The 13,084-nt window shown below is 48.5% G+C and overlaps 1 protein-coding gene across 5 annotated transcripts in view; it reads right to left on the reverse strand.

Moving 5' to 3' along the window:
- The window catches only part of RBPMS (RNA binding protein, mRNA processing factor), a 225,687-nt gene that overhangs the window by 123,844 nt on the left and 88,759 nt on the right, over positions 1–13,084 (reverse strand). The gene's annotated exons all lie outside the window — the stretch shown is intronic.

Genomic DNA, 13,084 nt, shown 5'->3' on the forward strand with positions numbered 1-13,084 from the left:
ATCATTTATTAACGTTTCCTGGCTGCCAAACTGTAAATGAACCAGTGCAAAGGCACAGCTCCACGTTTATCAAAGGAACAAATCCAATTGCTCTCAATGGGGTTTATTTTTTATTGAAATCTGGTGCTATTGTCTGCTACAGTTTTGCAGCTAGGAAACTTTGAGAAATAGAACCCCAGGTCTGCCACATACTGTACACAAATAGTATTCATGTGCCCTCATATAAAAATATGTACATTTACATAACATGGTAACTGCTTCTGCTTCTAAAGTCAGCTGTGTTTGTGTCCATCAACTGCTTTTTGTCTTAACAAAATATTCTACCATGTGTTGGCCAACATTTTCATGTACGGTACATTTTTACTGCCCGACTCCTGAACATCAGGTCAAATGGGTCGTTTAAAGAAGCAATATCGCATAAAATCACGTTTTTTTATTTTGTTTTATTTGATATGAACCACGGGATCCCCTGGAGTTGAACCGTGCACTCAAAGCGCCGGGTTCAGAGGTATTTGTTTGTTTAGTTTTGTAGGGTTACCATAATTCACCACTCAAAAAAGAGGACACCAAGGCGGAACACCCAGCGCGCATGCGCAGTCGGAGCATGTGCGTTCAGCTTTTGTTCCCGCATGCGCGGTCGGTGGTCACACATGCGCAGCTACAAATCTCGGACGTTTTTACGTATTTAAACATTTCTCTTGGACGGCCACTTTATATTAAAAAGCCGGTCTGGGAAAATACGGACATATGGTAACCCTAACTGTTGTCACAAAGATGGCTACGTGGTCAGAAGCTGCAATTTCATCTCACGATGATGTCACGGTTTTTATTTTTTTAAACAATCTCTCCTCCTGTCCTCCCATCCTAAATATATTGTAAATCTTTTCATAAAAAGTGTCTGCCCTGTATTCAAACCTATTGTGCTGCATTTAACCACAGTTCTGTATTACTACTTTTTAAAGCTGCAGTTCAGTCTTTTTTTTTTTTTAATTCAATAGTTTCATGTGTGCAATCTCTAATTACCTAAAGAACTGTATAGCTGCCAGTCAATTAGTTCTCCATGTATTGATTGGCGAAATCTTTAGATATGGGATATGTTTTTCCTCTGCTTCTGTCACTCAGTGGAAGCTCATGAATATTCATGAGCACTCCTGCACTGACATGTGCTAGAGGGAGGGCAGGGCTGACAAAGGGGTGTGCCAGGGCTTGTGACAGGACATGAAGGGGCAGTGCCTTAGCAAATGGCTGTTAAAATAGAATACAAGAAAATTGGTCTTTCAAAGTTGTTTTTTTAAAAACAGAAAATGCTAAAAGTATTTTTTCTTACTACAGAACTGATTTATTTAAAAAAAACACACATGCAGGATATTGACTGAACTGCAGCTTTAAAGAGGCAATCCAAGCGGCACTTAAAAAAAATGTGTTTCAATATATTGTTACAGTTTGCAACTCAAACTGCTGGGAACATTGGCAACAAATGATCATAAACAGGAAAGTGTTACAAAGATCTTGCACTACTGGGGAGGTGGGATAAATCCTGCTATAGAAATCAAAGGATGCTCAGTATATTAAAACTCATTAAAATGGCATTAACAGTTGAATGATAATAATAAAAAAATGTAGTAAGTATTATCTAATACTACAGAACTGATTTTTTATTTTATTTTTAAACACATGTAGAACATGACTTGAATTGCCTCTTAATTGGAACATCAACCACTAAGTAAACGAGACAGATATAAACAAATAAGCAAAGAAAGAAAAAGAAACACTCATATAACTGTGCAACATGAATAAATCATCACAAAAACAGGACTAGCGCCATCTGTAAACTTGGCTGAAAGGTCATGCACGGGTTGCCTTTTTTTCCCCCTACTACAAAAAAAGATCTGAAGTCTGAACGGCTTCACAAGATCAGGTGCGTTCTTATCTTTCATCTCCACCCCAAAAGATTAACCAGGCTCTTGAGAAATGAATGGCATTTTTTGCTAATACAAAAAAACACGGCGGTTATCTTTGGGCAGATTTCTAAATCTTTAAATCCTCTGCTGAAATGATTAACTTTTATTGAGACTACCCTGAATTTTAGGATGAAAGAGAAAAGAATTGGGCGCATATGGAGAGACATGAGTGATTTTGGCATGAAAACTATCAGTTAATGATTTGGCATAACAGCCACCCCCTTCACTACTTAAGCACCGGAGCCACTCACAGCTGTAGACCAAGCAATATCCTACATGTTTTTTTTTTTTTAAATAAATCAGTTCTGTACTATTAGAAAATTAGAAGCATTTTTTTTAAACAACTCTAAAAAAAATGTATGTATTATAAAGTAAAACATACTGGACACCTAACAAGCTCCTATTGAACCCCCAAAATAACCACAACATATATATAAGCATATGAGTGTCACAGAGGAGTGCTACTGTACCGTGTATGAGTCTCACTGGATGTGCTAAAACTGAGCCTTGTCTGTGTTTTATGTTCTGTCTCTGGTTTAAAATATATATTGCCATGCTCAGTAGCACTCCTCTGTGACACTCATATGCTTATATATATGTTGTGGTTATTTTGGGGGTTCAATAGGAGCTTGTTAGGTGTCCAGTATGTTTTACAATTCTTGGCCAGCTAGTCATGGCTGATTGGAGGGTGGCAACCTCCTACCTAATTGAAGCTCACCCCCTCCCACATTTAAATGGTTATGGGCTCACTCCATAGCATCTTCCACTCAGGGGAACTTGCCTGCTTGCAGTTTGGCTGTGACATCTCTAATACAGAGTGCTTTTCCTGGTAATGTACAGGTTAATAAAAGCTTCAGTCAGACTTAGAACTTTGCAACTAATATTGACAGATTTACTATAAATCATTCTTCCTGTTATTATACAGGTTATTAAGAATTTATATTAGCGTTAGGGACCCCTGATATGTGGTCTGCCGTGCCGTTGGCTCAGGGGCTTACAACAATTTTGGCCAAAAATGTCAAACTAAAAGACCATTTTACTTATTAGATATTTATACATATATATTTAGGCACTGTACCGTGTATGAGTCTCACTGGATGTGCTAAAACTGAGCCTTGTCTGTGTTTTATGTTCTGTCTCTGGTTTTAAATGTATTATAAAGTAACAAGCATTGTTTGTTTCTATAGCAACCATTTGCAAAGTTACATCCCCTTCCTCTTCTGAAACAGGCTCTGGCACCCCCTTTTTGAACCCTGCCCTGTCTCTAGCAGTGCACCAATTGTATCTAGTGACTGCCTGGTCACATGACCTTCCCCACATAATTTTGCATCTTTGGTCCTCTTCTGCAGCACGGACAGTCATTTAGTGAACTCCTGAGCCGAATCTTCGCCGATCGATCACAGGAGAACGGAAAGATTGGCAATTTAGCTAATTACTGATCATTGTGTGAATTTTACTGATGTACATACTAAAGGGGGAAAATAAATAATAATTTAAAAAAAAGGCAGCTTTGACTGCTGCTTTAAGGGGTAATTCTATATCTGTCAAAGTGGCTGTTCGGGTTGTTTTTCGGATGAAAATACCCATAGTCTTCAATGGTAAGTTCCATCTGAAAACAGCCCAAATGGCAGCTTCAGCATATACTTCTATGTCTGCACCCTTGTTTAACTCAAACACATTGTTTACCAGTTTTATTTTTTGCTCATACAGTACCTCAATCCACAAAATAACTCCTAAGAGAACATCAAATTCTGCAGAATATACACATATGTTTTTCCACGAGAGTAATGTTATTACTATGTATTATATGCTAATAGTTGATCACTTGCCCTATAATGAACTCTTACCTGTTAAAAGGATTGTAAGTAATAAAAGTATATTAGCTGAGAGGTTGGATGCCATGTGGTCTGGATTTCATGAATGAGGATATAAATCATAACATTCACAACAGACTCACAAGGGACAGGGTTGTCTACGAAGAAAGGAAACAGCTTCTGAATCCCAAAGATGGGGTAGAGATAAATAAAAATTGTAACACATTGTAACACATTTATTACACTCTTGCAAGCACATGTATTGGTCTTACCATGGCCACCAACAGGTAGGGACAGCCAGACCTGTTGATCCAGGTCGGTGATAAAAGGGGCCCCCTTTACTCCTCCCTGCATATCACCCCCGCCCCCACACACATTTACCAGCTTTCAACGGGCCCGCATTTCCCCTTCCTGGCGACTACTTGCACTATCCCCCAGTGTAGGGGTGTTCTTGGAGGGGGGAGGGGGGCGGCGTAGTGGTTACAGAGGCCCTGCGCTTCCCTGAAGACCTTAACATTAAATCCCGGGGATCGCGCAAAGCCTCTGTAACTTTACTTGCCTTAACTTTCCAGCGATGCATCGCCATGGCAACCCAACGCCAATTGACGCTCCGGGGGGTGGGGGGGGAGCGGCGTCAGAGCAGGCAGGGGAGTGCAGGGGAGAAGAATTTGCACACTCCTGCCCTAGTGCACAACGATCTCTCACCACCTCCCATTCAATGGTCTCCACTCACTCCCCACAGCCCCAGTAAATGGTCTGCGCCCGCACCACACACCCCAATCTATAGACTACTTCCTATAGACCTGGGACCAACAAAGTCTGTAGGCAGGCCTGGTCTTTACCTCTGCATTATGTCGCTTCTACCTGTAGCCATGTGTAAGATTGGTGTACATATCTCTTTCTCATGCTGGCAGTAAACCTGGTAAGTATGCAGGAATGCCAGTAGTTATCATGGAGGTTTGCCCTCACACCCTGGTGAGGTGTCATATGTCCCCAAAGGAAGTGACAACATGCATTGTGCCCACACTTAGTGGTACAGAGCAGGTTTGTTCTCCGGGGGGTGATATAAGACACAGCACTGCCTAAAGTTAGAAGTCAGTTTCCTGTTGTTGTGCTGCTCTGTTCACTGAGAGGCACGTGAAGGTTTGCAACATTGTTGCAGTGTCTCCTGCTAGCTGTGAGTCAGTAAGCATACGCAGCAGAGTAAGCAGACGCAGCAGTATTAGAGGAGCTGGCAGAGTTAGAGGAGCTGACAGACAGAGCAGCTCAAGAGAGAGACAAAGCAGCTCAGGAGAGGAGATTACAGCAGCCAGAGAAGCTGGGGAATCTCTCTCTGAGAGTAAAGGTGGAAAGCAGCTCTATTAGGGACAAGGGACCTTCCTAAGAGAGTGCTGCACAGAGATGAGTGGCTGAGCTGTTATCTGTGAGGGGCAGCTTGCCCATACCACCATGCAAATAAAGATGCCCTTGTTAAAGATACCTCCACTGGGTGAGTGTGAAGTTACTCAGCAGTGGATGGCACCACCAAGAAGGAGTTCCTCACCAGGACCATCTCCCTGCGGAAGCACAGATCCTGATGAGGTGGAGGCGCTGCACATGAAGTAAGTTGGACTCGCACCCACTACCTCAGCTACCTGTCCTGATGACATCCCCTAATAACACCAAGCGGGAGACTCAAGAGTCCTGTTACTTGCAGGTGCACCACCACACACGCCTTGTAATGGGGGACTGGTTAGACTACACGGGCCAATATGAGATTGGGTGGGTCTTGCTAGAGGGAACACCCGTTACAATTGGAGGCGCTGCTGAGATACCTGTTAACAGGACAGGCTTTTGCTAGGCACACATAAGGAAAGAGAGAAGTGTCTGCTGCCACTTTGTGCTGCGTGGGACGGAGCCAGGGGTAGTCAGGGAGATGCTGGAGCTGCATGCCGCAAAGACGCCTTGGGATCCGTAAGGGGTTAGTGAGTCTGGAGCCGGGGGCTATTGCTGTTCTAGTCGCCTTGAGGTAGCGCTAGCGGGGGACGCCTAAAGGGGTAAACTGGTAACTGAGAGCAGGAATTCTGGATGGGTCCGCACTAGGCTAGCCAAAAGTAGGTCGACGCCCAAAGTACTGCATGGAAGAGCCAGAGTATTCTAGTCTCCATTCCAGATCACTTACCAAGGAGCACAGACTGGAGGAACGTGTTACAGTAGACACAGAAAGAGTGAGCCTAGCCTGAGGTAGTGCAAACACGAGTCAGATCTACATTAGGTACACAAGGTGGTGCACAAGGCATTTTATTGCATCGGTGTGGCAGCTGCCCCGCAGAGAGGAGCTCCATGTGCGATAACAGAAATTATAACAGAGAAAAGAATGGCGACCGCAAGATTGGAGGCTCTCTCAAGCAGTGAGTCACACCTAAGATGGCGACTCCCGCCAAGTCGGGAGAGCACCAGGACTGTGCAAGAAATTGTTGCAGAGTATTGTCCGGGTTGGGTGTGGGTGCGAAAACCAGAGCCCCGCCCCTGCACTGTGGGTAGTTCAGCACAGAGTCAGAACCACTCCTTGGTAGAAAGTGCCCCTCCTCTAGAGAGAACCGTCAGAATGGAGGATCTGCAGAGCGCAGAAGGTCCAGGAAGGCGGGTAAACGAGGAACATGCATATGACCTGTGCGTGGAAGAAGAACAAGCTACAGAAGAGACTTCTGTGAGCCTGTTGGAGACTGGCGTGACAGCCGTGGCTGCGCCGGGTTTGTCCTGTCTATGCTCTCGGGAAAGTACCCTCGAGACTAGTGAGGACGACAGTGTTGCTAGATGGGAGGAACGAAATGGACTTTGTTATCATTCAATATACAAACAGCCACACGCTACCTCAAATGTGATGAAGAAAGATAATACGACCCAAAATGGCGGTTCCCGCGTTCCCGGGACACCGCGTGGGCCAGCTGCAGAAAGTCTTGCAACTTTGCAGCTTGCTAATTGTTGGCCAGGATTGGCGCCAACGAGAAAACTCCACCCTGTTGGGGAGTTTGGCGCGAAAGCTGGAGCCGCGCCCTCATGGATTATGACTGACTCCGCCCCTGTGCTGGGTCAGCCTACAAGTCTACGAGACCCTCCTCTAGAGTCCACCAGGGGGAGTGAGCACAGTGAACTGCCAGTAGCAACTTCTGTTCCCCCTAAGAAAGAAACAGAATGCAGCGAACCACATCCGCAGTTGTATAGTGTTTGGCCAGCAGAGGGACTGTATGTAACATTTCTTTTGTGCCCGTGCTTACAGAAAGACCTTAAACTCTCTGGTGGTATGAACTTTGATCCCTATCAGCGACCACGAGGGGTTCAGGTAGTGAAAGTCGAAGGAAAAAGGTACGTCCGGTGCCTATGCCCCAAGTGTGCTTTTCCTGATGGCGAATTGAGCTGGGGACCCAAGTGTGCCTGCTGCGCGGCACAGTTCCTAAAACCAGTGCTGCTGTGTGCTACGGAACCCGTAGCGGAAGATGCGGCTAACCAGCCTACCTCAACTACAGAGGGCCCGTGCGCCCTAACCGCGGCTCCAGATCTGGTTCCAATACCGGAACCCCAGATGATGGAACCATTCCTGATGGAATCAACGAAGGGTAAGGTGACTGCCCAGGGAGAAGGGGGATCGCTACCACTGGTACCGCCGGAGCAGGACTGCTTCAGGCCGATGGCCACCAGCGACTGCGAAGCGCCCCAACGCTGTTCCCCTGCGGAGATGTCCCTATCCCCATCCTGTACTACTGAAGACAGTAGTCAACCAGCTGTGGTGATGCACCAGCCGGCGGACCACACAAGTGAAGCTGAAGATAAAGAGACATTTATCCCATCGGCTGCGGACCATGATGTAGGCCCGTGTGCTCTACAACGGCCAGTCCGGCCTACCACAGAGGAACACATCGCAAGCCAGCGGAGTGGTGAGGAACCTCCTAACCCCCCACAGGCGCCGGTGGTGGCAATGGCGGAGGTCGTTCTGGAGGAAGAGGTTCCGGTTGGGAACCCAACGCAAGATGGCGGCGAGTCCAGCGAGATGGCCGTGTCCTCGTGGCCAAGCAGCTGTACCCGGTTGCCTGAGTCCGAGAAGAGCCAGCAGGCCCTGCGGAAGCCTGGGAGTAAGGAGGCGAGTGAACCAGAGTGCCAGTCCGATGGTACCGGGCAAGGTAGCGAGAAGTTGCGGGTCGTAGCCCCGCGTATGCCGGCGGTGTTTCCCTATGCCCAACCCCAGGCCATAGTTAAAACCCCTGCCCCTGTCACTTTTTCCTATGGGTCCCAGTCTAGCCAAGGGTTGTCTGGGGAGTCCCGAGCCACTTTTGAAGAATGGACTGGGGAAAATCTGGACTGGGGTGACTGTTTTACCTCTGATGAGGGATCGGGGAGGGAAATGTCTATGCAACGAATGTTATACTGCACTAATGATGACAATCGTACTGTTATGGTGGGATGTGATTCTAAGAGCCTTGGGTCAAACTTTGGGTCCCCAGGGACATTGGGAGTTTCATCTGGGGATTTGGGTAATGTTGCTCATATGGTGCCTATTGCCCAGGGAGCCCCCTATGTGCCCTCACTGTCAGGAAGAGTTGTTAGGGATCGCCAAAAGTTGGTACGTAATTTTCATCGTCCCTGGGAGAACGAACTTATGTTTGAAATGGGTTCCCTTGATTCAGAAAATTGGGATCCTGGCGGGTTAGATGAGACGTGGTGTAGTCAAGAGGGGGTAGTCTACATCTCCCAGAGAGGCCTTAGGGAGGTGTATGGGCATGATCCTCTCAGTCCACTAGCATCCAGGCCAGAGTTATGGGCTGATGGTGGGTGTACAGTATGTCCCCTAGAGTGTTACAGCATTGATGCTCTAAGCCCAGTGGACCATGCTCTGCGCAAGCCACCTTAAGAGGGTAGAGTAGTCCCAGTAATGGATACTCCAGCATGAGGTAATCCTAGTTGTTATACATCTAAAGTTAGGATGTATCTATTATGGTTATGATGAAAAGATATGTACTGTAATGTGTTGTTATGTTTTGCAGTGCTACCTGAAGGAAGGTTCCGCAAATTTAGATCCCAGCCGGGACGTTGGGGTTCCACCAGGGGGAGAATGTAGCCATGTGTAAGATTGGTGTACATATCTCTTTCTCATGCTGGCAGTAAACCTGGTAAGTATGCAGGAATGCCAGTAGTTATCATGGAGGTTTGCCCTCACACCCTGGTGAGGTGTCATATGTCCCCAAAGGAAGTGACAACATGCATTGTGCCCACACTTAGTGGTACAGAGCAGGTTTGTTCTCCGGGGGGTGATATAAGACACAGCACTGCCTAAAGTTAGAAGTCAGTTTCCTGTTGTTGTGCTGCTCTGTTCACTGAGAGGCACGTGAAGGTTTGCAACATTGTTGCAGTGTCTCCTGCTAGCTGTGAGTCAGTAAGCATACGCAGCAGAGTAAGCAGACGCAGCAGTATTAGAGGAGCTGGCAGAGTTAGAGGAGCTGACAGACAGAGCAGCTCAAGAGAGAGACAAAGCAGCTCAGGAGAGGAGATTACAGCAGCCAGAGAAGCTGGGGAATCTCTCTCTGAGAGTAAAGGTGGAAAGCAGCTCTATTAGGGACAAGGGACCTTCCTAAGAGAGTGCTGCACAGAGATGAGTGGCTGAGCTGTTATCTGTGAGGGGCAGCTTGCCCATACCACCATGCAAATAAAGATGCCCTTGTTAAAGATACCTCCACTGGGTGAGTGTGAAGTTACTCAGCAGTGGATGGCACCACCAAGAAGGAGTTCCTCACCAGGACCATCTCCCTGCGGAAGCACAGATCCTGATGAGGTGGAGGCGCTGCACATGAAGTAAGTTGGACTCGCACCCACTACCTCAGCTACCTGTCCTGATGACATCCCCTAATAACACCAAGCGGGAGACTCAAGAGTCCTGTTACTTGCAGGTGCACCACCACACACGCCTTGTAATGGGGGACTGGTTAGACTACACGGGCCAATATGAGATTGGGTGGGTCTTGCTAGAGGGAACACCCGTTACAATTGGAGGCGCTGCTGAGATACCTGTTAACAGGACAGGCTTTTGCTAGGCACACATAAGGAAAGAGAGAAGTGTCTGCTGCCACTTTGTGCTGCGTGGGACGGAGCCAGGGGTAGTCAGGGAGATGCTGGAGCTGCATGCCGCAAAGACGCCTTGGGATCCGTAAGGGGTTAGTGAGTCTGGAGCCGGGGGCTATTGCTGTTCTAGTCGCCTTGAGGTAGCGCTAGCGGGGGACGCCTAAAGGGGTAAACTGGTAACTGAGAGCAGGAATTCTGGATGGGTCCGCACTAGGCTAGCCAAAAGTAGGTCGACGCCCAAAGTACTGCATGGAAGAGCCAGAGTATTCTAGTCTCCATTCCAGATCACTTACCAAGGAGCACAGACTGGAGGAACGTGTTACAGTAGACACAGAAAGAGTGAGCCTAGCCTGAGGTAGTGCAAACACGAGTCAGATCTACATTAGGTACACAAGGTGGTGCACAAGGCATTTTATTGCATCGGTGTGGCAGCTGCCCCGCAGAGAGGAGCTCCATGTGCGATAACAGAAATTATAACAGAGAAAAGAATGGCGACCGCAAGATTGGAGGCTCTCTCAAGCAGTGAGTCACACCTAAGATGGCGACTCCCGCCAAGTCGGGAGAGCACCAGGACTGTGCAAGAAATTGTTGCAGAGTATTGTCCGGGTTGGGTGTGGGTGCGAAAACCAGAGCCCCGCCCCTGCACTGTGGGTAGTTCAGCACAGAGTCAGAACCACTCCTTGGTAGAAAGTGCCCCTCCTCTAGAGAGAACCGTCAGAATGGAGGATCTGCAGAGCGCAGAAGGTCCAGGAAGGCGGGTAAACGAGGAACATGCATATGACCTGTGCGTGGAAGAAGAACAAGCTACAGAAGAGACTTCTGTGAGCCTGTTGGAGACTGGCGTGACAGCCGTGGCTGCGCCGGGTTTGTCCTGTCTATGCTCTCGGGAAAGTACCCTCGAGACTAGTGAGGACGACAGTGTTGCTAGATGGGAGGAACGAAATGGACTTTGTTATCATTCAATATACAAACAGCCACACGCTACCTCAAATGTGATGAAGAAAGATAATACGACCCAAAATGGCGGTTCCCGCGTTCCCGGGACACCGCGTGGGCCAGCTGCAGAAAGTCTTGCAACTTTGCAGCTTGCTAATTGTTGGCCAGGATTGGCGCCAACGAGAAAACTCCACCCTGTTGGGGAGTTTGGCGCGAAAGCTGGAGCCGCGCCCTCATGGATTATGACTGACTCCGCCCCTGTGCTGGGTCAGCCTACAAGTCTACGAGACCCTCCTCTAGAGTCCACCAGGGGGAGTGAGCACAGTGAACTGCCAGTAGCAACTTCTGTTCCCCCTAAGAAAGAAACAGAATGCAGCGAACCACATCCGCAGTTGTATAGTGTTTGGCCAGCAGAGGGACTGTATGTAACATTTCTTTTGTGCCCGTGCTTACAGAAAGACCTTAAACTCTCTGGTGGTATGAACTTTGATCCCTATCAGCGACCACGAGGGGTTCAGGTAGTGAAAGTCGAAGGAAAAAGGTACGTCCGGTGCCTATGCCCCAAGTGTGCTTTTCCTGATGGCGAATTGAGCTGGGGACCCAAGTGTGCCTGCTGCGCGGCACAGTTCCTAAAACCAGTGCTGCTGTGTGCTACGGAACCCGTAGCGGAAGATGCGGCTAACCAGCCTACCTCAACTACAGAGGGCCCGTGCGCCCTAACCGCGGCTCCAGATCTGGTTCCAATACCGGAACCCCAGATGATGGAACCATTCCTGATGGAATCAACGAAGGGTAAGGTGACTGCCCAGGGAGAAGGGGGATCGCTACCACTGGTACCGCCGGAGCAGGACTGCTTCAGGCCGATGGCCACCAGCGACTGCGAAGCGCCCCAACGCTGTTCCCCTGCGGAGATGTCCCTATCCCCATCCTGTACTACTGAAGACAGTAGTCAACCAGCTGTGGTGATGCACCAGCCGGCGGACCACACAAGTGAAGCTGAAGATAAAGAGACATTTATCCCATCGGCTGCGGACCATGATGTAGGCCCGTGTGCTCTACAACGGCCAGTCCGGCCTACCACAGAGGAACACATCGCAAGCCAGCGGAGTGGTGAGGAACCTCCTAACCCCCCACAGGCGCCGGTGGTGGCAATGGCGGAGGTCGTTCTGGAGGAAGAGGTTCCGGTTGGGAACCCAACGCAAGATGGCGGCGAGTCCAGCGAGATGGCCGTGTCCTCGTGGCCAAGCAGCTGTACCCGGTTGCCTGAGTCCGAGAAGAGCCAGCAGGCCCTGCGGAAGCCTGGGAGTAAGGAGGCGAGTGAACCAGAGTGCCAGTCCGATGGTACCGGGCAAGGTAGCGAGAAGTTGCGGGTCGTAGCCCCGCGTATGCCGGCGGTGTTTCCCTATGCCCAACCCCAGGCCATAGTTAAAACCCCTGCCCCTGTCACTTTTTCCTATGGGTCCCAGTCTAGCCAAGGGTTGTCTGGGGAGTCCCGAGCCACTTTTGAAGAATGGACTGGGGAAAATCTGGACTGGGGTGACTGTTTTACCTCTGATGAGGGATCGGGGAGGGAAATGTCTATGCAACGAATGTTATACTGCACTAATGATGACAATCGTACTGTTATGGTGGGATGTGATTCTAAGAGCCTTGGGTCAAACTTTGGGTCCCCAGGGACATTGGGAGTTTCATCTGGGGATTTGGGTAATGTTGCTCATATGGTGCCTATTGCCCAGGGAGCCCCCTATGTGCCCTCACTGTCAGGAAGAGTTGTTAGGGATCGCCAAAAGTTGGTACGTAATTTTCATCGTCCCTGGGAGAACGAACTTATGTTTGAAATGGGTTCCCTTGATTCAGAAAATTGGGATCCTGGCGGGTTAGATGAGACGTGGTGTAGTCAAGAGGGGGTAGTCTACATCTCCCAGAGAGGCCTTAGGGAGGTGTATGGGCATGATCCTCTCAGTCCACTAGCATCCAGGCCAGAGTTATGGGCTGATGGTGGGTGTACAGTATGTCCCCTAGAGTGTTACAGCATTGATGCTCTAAGCCCAGTGGACCATGCTCTGCGCAAGCCACCTTAAGAGGGTAGAGTAGTCCCAGTAATGGATACTCCAGCATGAGGTAATCCTAGTTGTTATACATCTAAAGTTAGGATGTATCTATTATGGTTATGATGAAAAGATATGTACTGTAATGTGTTGTTATGTTTTGCAGTGCTACCTGAAGGAAGGTTCCGCAAATTTAGATCCCAGCCGGGACGTTGGGGTTCCACCAGGGGGAGAA

The sequence above is a fragment of the Ascaphus truei genome, chromosome 1 (genome assembly GCF_040206685.1).
Source record: "Ascaphus truei isolate aAscTru1 chromosome 1, aAscTru1.hap1, whole genome shotgun sequence".
NCBI lineage: Eukaryota > Metazoa > Chordata > Amphibia > Anura > Ascaphidae > Ascaphus > Ascaphus truei.